Source organism: Athene cunicularia (assembly GCF_003259725.1).
Source record: "Athene cunicularia isolate RWA chromosome 15 unlocalized genomic scaffold, athCun1 chr15_part1, whole genome shotgun sequence".
Classification (NCBI taxonomy): domain Eukaryota; kingdom Metazoa; phylum Chordata; class Aves; order Strigiformes; family Strigidae; genus Athene; species Athene cunicularia.
In genome coordinates, this window is record NW_020799121.1 from 7,098,049 (window position 1) to 7,107,095 (window position 9,047).

Here is a 9,047-nt window from a genome sequence, read left to right on the forward strand (position 1 = left end):
AGCTCTGATTTCAGGAATTATTAGGAATGTGAATTGGCAAACTGTACCCGGACCCCAATACTGCAAATAATTCTACTCCCACTATCTGAATCAGCTTAATAGTTTCAAAGGCTTCACAAGACCAGGTCCAGGATCAGCCATTTTTCTGCAAGGACATACTCTTGGTCTGCTGTATTAAACAGCAACAATGCTTCAGAATGCACCTACTTGCAGCCGCGGAAAGCAAGAGGTGAAACACAGCAGGAATGGTATGGATGGTATGGGAACGCTTGCCTGGCTCCCACGACAGCAGGGGAAGGATCAGGCATGAAGGCTCATCAACAAGATCAGACGAAAGAGAAAACACTGAATCATATTAAAATAATTACCAGAAAATAAGACTTCTGTAAAATATTTGCAATCAGCTAGTTCAAGCCTTCAGGCTCAGTCTTGTATTGGGCTGCATGTAGCGGCACCACCCCAGGAGGCGCTCCAGGAAGAACGGGTGACTCAGAGTCACAGTTCCTCCCTGGCTCCCTTCCTCTCACACGGGAGAACAAATACTTTCACCCTGTCCTGAATGCAATGTAATCCCACATCAACTCTTAACTGGCTTGATAGTACAAAAAGCCATGGCCCCGCTCCCCCTCTGCTTGCCCTACTTACATGACAGTGAGAGAAGGATCAGGCACGAAGACCCCATAGTCTCTGCACCCCACTGTCTCTCCCTTCCCATCTCCCCCCATCGCAAAACTGCTGTCTAAAGCAGCCATATGGGACACATTTACTTCCCACTCCTGCCCTGGGGTGCTGCTAAGGGACAGGAATAATCTAGCATGGAGATAGTATCAGCATGAAAGAGAAGAGAATCCTAGTTAGGAAGAACACATGTCGTCACCAGATAATGATAACCACATTTAATGGGCACAACCATGAAGGCACAAATTTCAGATATTTTCCCCTTATTTTAAAAAATAGGGGGTTATTATAAAAATACCCAATTACATCGTCAGGCACTATACAATATTTATGATATAAAATCACTGTAATTAAATGCTAAGTTCTGATTTCAATTATTTAGCAGTGTAGCAATAAAATAAGCAAGTGCCTTTAAAATGTTATTTTCACAGAGTAATCACAGAATACAAAAGGAGCTAAAAAATGACCTGTCAGGACCTCAGACATCCCATGGTGACATAAGAGATTTAAGGTGTGAGGATTCTCAGGCTCAGTGTCACAATTAAGCCCTGTGTCCCTCGGATCCATTTTTTTTGTTGCAAGCTTACACTGGAGCTAGTATATGGGAAAAGAGAAGAGGAAACTCCTGCCCTGACTGGTTTAGAGTTACCATGCCACCTTAAAACTAGGCACTTGGGAAAAACGAAGGCTTATATAGAGACTAAAAATATTAAAGATCTGAAGCAGTGAGACAGTTCAGTCCGGAGTGGCCATGTCTGCACATGCCTCTCCACTGAAGGACCTGGGCTATGCTCATAGTTGGAAAACCTTGCAAGGTTATATTAAAAAAACTATTTTAATTGGAAAATTAGTTCCAAAACATAACCTTTATTGGGAAATATAATCCAAAACATAGGAAATAAAGGATATTCCCAGCAGATTTTATCAATAATCTATCTGTCATAGAGGGGAAAAGAAGACTGCAGTATTTAATTTTATTAATTCTATTTGGGGTCTAAATAACAGTCCTGGACAAATGGTGATAAAAACATCCAGCTAGCAGGAGTGAAGCCATGGCAAAGCAGATGCTGTACCGTCCTTAAGCAGGATGCAGAGCATGCTGTCCTGCACAGGGATACCTCTGTCAGCCAATGAGGGGAAGTGGCCATGCCACCTTCCTTCCTTCTTGGTGTTGCTTAAAGGAAAGACCTCTAGCACAGTTCCAAATTTCCAAGGCTCAAGTGCTGTCAGTGTGCCAGACTCATCCATACAGGGCAAATACTGGGTGGATGTGGAGCTCCTAGACTGCCTTTACCTCAACTGTGATCCTTGCAGAAATTGGGATGGATGACACTGAAATATTCTTCACATTTGGAATTATATTAAGATTTTTTTTGATTAAAAAATAGAATGCAGCCCAGTTCCAAAATGTTTCTGACAAACTTTTGTATTTCTAGGTAGATTTTCAGCTAAACAAAAACTGACCTGGAAATGTCCAGTTCAAACTAAATGTCCTGTAAACTAAATATAGCAGATTATTCTTTGCTTCCTTATATGTGTCTCCTTTACCAAGAACAAAACACAACTTGTCAAAGAACACATTTTGAAGCAGAAATAATGACCAGCCCCAGCCCCACAGCTCCATTTTTATTATAAATAAAAAAACCCCGAAGGTCTTCCATTAGCTTCAGTGGTTGGGAGGGAGTGGGAAGAATGATGTGTTAAACTGCAGTGGAGGAAGTACATACGCCAACTGGAAAAACGGACTATAAAAAGCTTTTCTTACACAAACACAGGAGGAAGTAACCAACACCCTCAATTGTTGAAGTGAAAGGTGGGGGGGCTAAACACACAACTAGAAAAAAGTAACAATTAAAAAAGTTCTGAATGTTTCACATGTTTCCAATTACTCTCAAATTTGAGAGCCTTGTTTGATAAGCTTGTTATCAAGAGCAGACCTGGCAAATCTCATGCAAAGAACATAAATGCTGTGTAACAGCACCAGGCTAGAGACCTTTCTGCAGTTAAGACTCTGTGTCACCTGTTTACGGGGCACGGCACTATGGGCTCTCTCCCTGTTTGCAACGTACTGCAAGTTGGGTGGAAAGCCCTCTGCACCTGGAACAAGGAACCAGAATGCAAAAGAAAGGCCACGGTGCTGCGCTGCAGAAGCGTGTGCCACCACAGCAAGCCACTTCAGCTCCAAGGGCATCTACTAACCAGCAGCATCCCCAGCTGCACATCAGGAACGCATCCCTTCCAGTCACACAGTAACATGTTCGCCCAGCTGGGAACCAACATGGCATCGTCTCATGTGTCAGAGGACAAAAGAATCAAAGGGTCTAATGCAGGTGCAATTACAGCTTCAGAAGGTCAAACAGGCCCATTACAGAAGAGAAAATTTATTAGAGCAAACAGCTAAATACTGCCAGGCCAGATTCTAACAAGGCAGATTGAAGAAAAAGGAGGCAGACAGTCAAGTTGGCTGCACTGAATATACCTCCTCTGGAGAGACTGCTACATGAGCCTTTGCACTGGGTGGGTGCTGGTACCAGTGGGTACCAGCCATCACTGATACAGGCTCACACACCTCCATGTCCCCAGCAACAGTCCCATACACCAAGTATTCTGATCCATAGCAGACATAAAGTCTCTAAGAGAGATGCAACAAAAAAAGAGTTCCCATGATGATTTATTGTCACTTCAGTAGTCTCATATTTTTCCATTAAGGTCATTTTTGACCTTATATTGGCTCATGGCAATAGGTTTAGCAAAGTCATAACCTTCTAGTTACAGAGCTTGAACTTGTCAACAACTATTCAGTGAGTGCAATGGAGCTAGGTCAGAACGTAGATACACAGTACATAGATTCTACTGTTCTTCAGAAAATCATTCCTTCCCCAGACAGCTGTCATATAAAAGGACATAAAACTGACCTCAAGTTAGGTAGAGGTTTGGCTTGGTAATGAACCTGTTAGCTTCAAGGTCAATTCACTTAAAATTTTTTACATGGTTTTAATGACTACATATTAAATGACTACAAATTAAAATCAGAGAAGACATTACACAATATTCAAGTGGAAGCAGAGAGCCCACATTCTCCTCTGCCCCAAGAACACGTCAAGTTGTTTTGGAATTTTTGAAAATAACAGTTAGAAACAGACTAAACACTTGGACAACACAGACCTACCAGTCTGGGATAAAACTGCATTCTTCTTCCTCTGCCGCTTACTTAGCAAAGGTGTTAGCATTGCTTTGCCCAGGACAACAGAGCAAGCTTTGGCATAGCGTAGAACACCAGGAAAGCCAATACAGAAGAAACCAATCTGCTTTGTCCCCGGTATTAATGGTCAATGCAAAACTGACCAGGACAATGGGTTCTTGAATACATTTTTTTTATTCTGCAGAAGACACGAGAAGTTTCGTGATAGGCCATTCTCCCTCATGATTTCAAATTGAGAATCCACAGCTTTACAGAGGTCTGCACAGACATGAGTCTGAGCAACCTCATTCCTAGATGGCTCCTATTCTTCATTTACGTCTGCGCTCCCTTTATCCCTTTGTCTCATTGTTTTGGGTGGGTTTGTGGGTTGGGTTTTGATTTTTTTTTTTTTTTTTTTTTTTTTTTTTTTTTTTTTTTTTTCACATTAACCGTGTCCACAGGTCTTCTCCACAGGGTGAACTACCTTGTGTATCCTGTGTACACTTCAAAGCCTTGATATATCTTGTTTGCAGCTCTACCTCTCCCACCTCCTAACACTAACTAGGACTTTTTGTCCTCAGTCTCACCACTTTCTTATGGCAAAATTGGCTCTGTAGACTGCCAACTGATTCCTAACAATTTATTTATATGTGTAGAGCATCATGCAATTATACAATGTAAATTAAAAAGAAAATCCTCAAATGCTTACAAAATTCTGTTTCTAGTTCTCAAGAAGTTACCTTCTTGATATCCAAACTCATATCCTGATGATAGAAACTTGCAGTATAAGGAGAGGCAAGTAGAAATTTCTCATCAACTGAACAAGTTGAGCTATGCTTCTGGGTACATATTACAGTATCTTTTTCGCATCACACCTACTCTACTAAATATACAAAACACTGAGCAAGTGATAGTTTTGTCAGCCACCAGCTAATCAAATGAAAAATTATTAGGCTTAGAAAAATAATAAAAGCAGAAGCCAGCTGTGCATTTGTTGGATGAAAATCCCAGTGTCTCCCATGTTAGCTCATGTGTATTTCAATTTCTGGGAAGAAAATAATGGGAGTTTCTCCACCCTTTCTCATGTGAGCCATAAAACAGATTTATTACCTAGGATATATTCTGTGTTTTCTCCTGAGGAAAAAAGAAAGTGGTGGAACAAGTTCATTTTTTTCCCTTCTACAACTAGGATTTTCTTTATAATAAACACAGAGCTTAATTTTGGTATCATATGGCCCTTCTATTTAATGCTCTGGTCACACTTTTTACCTTTCTAAATCTTGAATTGTAGCATTTTCATTTCAGTGGGGAATCTACAGCTGCTCCAGCTGTCTGAGTGCAAAAAGTCTATCCTAATATTCCTATCTGGTATGTTTTAAAGCAGAATCCTTCCCTCCCCTAAGTGAAAGAAATCTAGCTTCTACTGGAAAACTATGGGATAACTGGGGGGGGGGGGGAAAAAAAAAAAAAGTGGCAAACTAAACATTACTCTGTATTTCTTTTTAAACAGTTCTTGCTCTACCTTATGCCCAACACCCAGCAGCTCTGGGAAACTTAGGCTGCATACTCAGAGGTTTAAGAGAGGGTTGCATCTCACCAGGGAAGGTTTTCCTGTACAAATTATTATTTTTTGACTGTAACGGTCACCTTCTGACCTTTAAAAATAAATCATGAAAGAGAAAATCTGCTGACTAAAAGATTTTTTGCTCCTAAGACTCCTAATTTGCTTACAGCATGATACTACAATTCTAAAGACCTATGCTGGTAAATCCATTTATAGAAAAGGTGCTTTCCCCTATAACTTTCACTTTTGAGATGCAGAAGAGACTGATTCATATTTTAAATGCTTCAGAATCATGACACAGCCTGGATTTACCAGTTTAGTGGTCTGGAAACTTTCAAGGCTAATACATGCCTTTTAAAATGGCATCCAGTAATACCTCTTTTTTTAAGTAAATCTGTTGACTCTAATATTTGTAGCCTAAACATGCTCTATAATCTACTCTTGATAACTAGCACCTATTGTTTAATGAGTCGCTTTTCTCAACACAGCAAACCTGACATCTCTCAAAGTTCCAGTTCTTTCAAATAATCCTATGACATATGAGTGATTACACCAAGTCATAAATGGCACTGAAACAATTTTTGAAATTACGAGCTATGCCATCATTAGCTGCATATAATTAAAATGCACCATAGAAAATACATTCACTACAGTTGTGAAATTATTTTTATTGCTTATGAACAGCAAAAAATTTCCACTTTTTAACATACAACTGTACCAGCACAGAGCTGAGAAGGAAGCTGGCTTTCTTAGGCAGAAATTGTGCAGGTTTTTTGTAGATGTATTTCTTTCTCATTGCTTTGTGATCACTTTTACTGCTCCACAGAGACCAATAATTTGGAAAAAAAACCCCAGTAGCTGAAGTAGTTTTCAAGTTATTGCTAATTTGAAACCCTTCATTTGTACTACCAAGTATATTCTAGTGCAGTCAAATGGTACTCTTACAAAAAAAAAAGTATAAATCTACCCACACAGATATATTTGGATCAAAACACTATTATCACTACTAAACTTACCTTGTTTCTTTATAAAGACATACACACAAACATGTAATACTGTGCTGAGGTTTCAAGTTTCTACAAAAGTAATGTATCAGCATTACAACTCAGAAGAGGTGTCCAAAAAAGAAAGATCAACCTTTTTTTTTTTTTAATCATTACTAAGTTTGTCTTCACAATCCCAGAAAATTCACCAAAATACATCTATAATCCAACATAGCTACAACAAAAGAATTTATAACAGGAGAGTAGTCATAGTAGACTTCTCACCAATGAAGACAGTGCTTTATACAATATAATTCTGGAAAACCAGAATCTTCAGTGTTAAATCTCCCATATTAGCTAATTAGCGACAACTGGTTTACAGTTCTTACTGTTCCAGTGAAATAGTACATTGTTATGGCTGAGCTTGCAAAGAAATACTACTCAAATTAAAAGGTATGCAAACACAAAACATAATAAAGCCTGACTTGCTATGTGATAGAAAGTAAAAAAAAATTGTCTTTTTGGAATGTAAGAACACAGGTGGGGCAGTAGTTCAGAGCTTCTTTGCAAAAAGAAACTCACAGTATTCTAAAATGGTCAACAAGGTCAGAAAGGGCACAACATACTTAGTCAACGGATTTGCTTGCTAATATGTTATGATTCTAGTATTCTAATGCTTAAAGATAAGTCTCAACACCAGTTAACCAAAACAAGACTATCTGATATTAGAAACTGGCATTTATTCCAGTGCATGCACCAACATAATTTCCATCTGCAGAATCTTTATAACTGATAATGATGCATCCAAGCCAGAACAAATGGATTTTCTGATCACAGGATATTTTTACAACAAGAAAAAACTAGTTTACCTGTAAATCAATAAAAATGTTAATAGGACTCATTAAAAAACAAGAAGTTACTCCAGTAGTTTCTTTAAAATGTAATTTAGTTAAAAATAAATAAAATATCTATACTCCATGTAACCTATGCAGACAGGAGAAATTATTAATGAGACGCTTCCCAGTCAGAGACACCCCTCTAAAAGCCTGACAGAAATGCTACTAAAATTGGAGGTTGGTGGAAGGAGCTTTGAATGACAGGTCACAAAGAGACTGTGCTAAAAAGCATGGAGAAGTGCTCTTCAAAACAATTCCCAGAGAAAAAGTTACAGATTTCTCGCGTTCTCTATTTTTACCATAGTACACACCATGCCTGTTTTTTACCTTGTTCATTTAAAAATGAAGCTACTGAATCTGAACATTAGATTACCTTTACTGTAAAGTGGCATATAAAGGGTCTGTATAAGACATTTTCTTCATTTCAAATAACCAGTACTACTGAGAAGAAAAACATATAGTAGAAGAATCCAACTGTCAGATATATGGAGATGTCATCCAAACACTGCAAGATTACATTCAGAATGCCAGCCAGGTCCATAAATTGCTACACAGCAAACAGAGCGACCATGCTGAAAGTACCTGTAAAATAGACTACGTCTCTCACACTTGCTAACTGTGCAATGACTCCGAGTCAGACTGACAGTAGAGGGAGCAAAAGCAACTAAAACCCGCTACCCAAAAACTGAAAACGTCGGTGCTGCCCCTCCGTGAATGAGGAGCCGCACACCCAGGTGATGTACCGGGGGGAGACAAACGAGCGGCGTTGATCTTTTCCCCTTCAATAAATCGATCTGTGAAAAATCCATTAAGGCAAAATTTCCTTCACTTTCTGATAGTAATCAAAGTAAAGACCTAGGGATTCGAGTCTTTCTGATCAAATGAGGCTAGTTTTCTGGATTTCTGAAGGCTATATCTGAAGTTGGCATTATGAAATTACGGTGTATTAATTAAACCATCACAGAATCGCTCTGAATGAAAGGGACCTCAGGAGGTCTGCAGCCTGATCTCCAGCTAAAAGCAGAGTCAGCTATGAGGCCAGACCAGGTTGACCAGAGCTTCATCCAGTTGATAAATACAGTTTCATATTACTATGTATATTATTAACAATACTACATTTACTTTTGTAAGTGCCTTCAACTGAAGAAAGTGCTTAGAAATGACTCATCAACCAGCCTTTTTGAGGCCTGCCATTACAATTCTACCGATGGTGGGGGAAGGCAGAGGGCAAGCACTGACCCAGCTGGGCTGTGCACCCCATGGACAGAACTGGGTTCAGTATTCAGTAAATGCAGCTCCCCGCCTCACCTTGCCCTGCTCAAGCAGTGTTTTCGTAAGCTTGTTCACTATTGCTTACTTTTAAAATACCTTAAAAACACTCATTTCTGTTGGTCATAAAAGCAAAGCACTGGGATTATTATGGAAGAGTTGTAAAATTCAATACATTAGAATTGTAAGCTCCATTACAACTAGGTTTGGTATTTATGGCTCACCGATATTAAATACTTGATCGGGTGTATTCTGAAGGCAAAGCACAAGGCACTAGCGCTACAGCTGCCAAAGAGACCTTGCACAGCCACTCTCCAGGCAAACGGCTCCGGAGCAGCTTAACTGCCCCGCAGCAGCGGCGGGCTCTCATCAAACGCTACTTTCCTCTGGCAGAGGCCTCACGCCAGCCACGGACGCTCAGCTCCCTCGAGAATTCGTCCCGCCGCGGGAGCCGGCTGGGGGCCCCGGGACGAGCC

General features: G+C 39.8%; 1 protein-coding gene across 2 annotated transcripts in view; it reads right to left on the reverse strand.

The window, feature by feature from the left end:
- GNB1L (G protein subunit beta 1 like) overlaps window positions 1–9,031 on the reverse strand; it is a 49,762-nt gene extending 40,731 nt beyond the window's left edge. The window contains exon 1 of one of the 2 annotated variants that reach the window (XM_026859802.1): window positions 8,796–9,031. The gene's annotated coding sequence lies outside the window, so the exon portion shown is untranslated. Of the gene's footprint in view, window positions 1–8,045; window positions 8,068–8,795 lie in introns of those variants that run through there. The other variant, XM_026859803.1, reaches the window with a different exon arrangement.
- Window positions 9,032–9,047: the final 16 nt, after the last annotated feature.